This window comes from Octopus bimaculoides, chromosome 10 (assembly GCF_001194135.2).
Source record: "Octopus bimaculoides isolate UCB-OBI-ISO-001 chromosome 10, ASM119413v2, whole genome shotgun sequence".
In the NCBI taxonomy this organism is placed as follows: domain Eukaryota; kingdom Metazoa; phylum Mollusca; class Cephalopoda; order Octopoda; family Octopodidae; genus Octopus; species Octopus bimaculoides.
In genome coordinates this window covers 29,779,012-29,779,915 of record NC_068990.1, presented here as the reverse complement: position 1 = coordinate 29,779,915, position 904 = coordinate 29,779,012, and positions in this window count along the sequence as shown.

The following is a 904-nucleotide window of genomic DNA, read 5'->3' as shown; positions in this document are numbered from 1 at the left end:
CTTCAGTATGATCGTCTTGGCAATATAATTTGCAGAACTATACACGAGACATCCGCATGAGATTGAATATGTATACAGTTCTACCAATTACATTTGGGGTTATATTTCAAAAGTTTTTTCTCTAGGTTTTGTTTTGTTTCAGATACATGTATATATTCTTTCTTATGTGTGTGAGGCTTTGATTATCTGAAGATATTAAAGAAGTATATAAAAGAAGTGTATATATAGATATATTCTGTTTTATGGGTGAGAGTTTGGGGGTTATTTGCCTGTTTGTTTAGGGTATAATTTGTAGCTAAGTAAAAAATCCTACGAGTTTGTAGGTAAACTCGTGGTTACAAATATATATCTAAACGGTCAGTTTGGCTTTGTAGCTTTACAGCTTCCTACTGACTGTGGCAGAGGGAAGCAAGCCACGTCTGTACACTTCAAGTGTCCATGAGTATACGACAGGCTTCTTTCAGTTTCCATCTATCAAATCCACTCACAACTCATTGGTCAGCACAAGGCTATAGTAGAAGATACTTGCCCAAGGTGCCTTGATGCATTTTTGGGTATATTAATTTGAATATTTCCTGAATTCAAATATGGCGATACAACAGAAACGGTCGACGGCTTTCTTTGGTGAATTCAACAATTAAAAATGTGATTTCCTCTATTCCTACTTTTGTTGTCTAATACTCTGAATTTCTTGAAACTCTTCTAAATGCTATTTAGATCCATTCGTCATCCAGGAGGAATTACGTTGGATGTGTATTCTACTTGCATTTATTGGTGTCTGATTGTTGGATATTGTTAACCAAATTCAGTTAAAGATGAGTGATTTATTGACATCTGCCTGGATTTTTTAATTCCTTTTTTCTTCTTACTATACATGTGTGTGTGTGTGTGTGTGTGTGTGTGT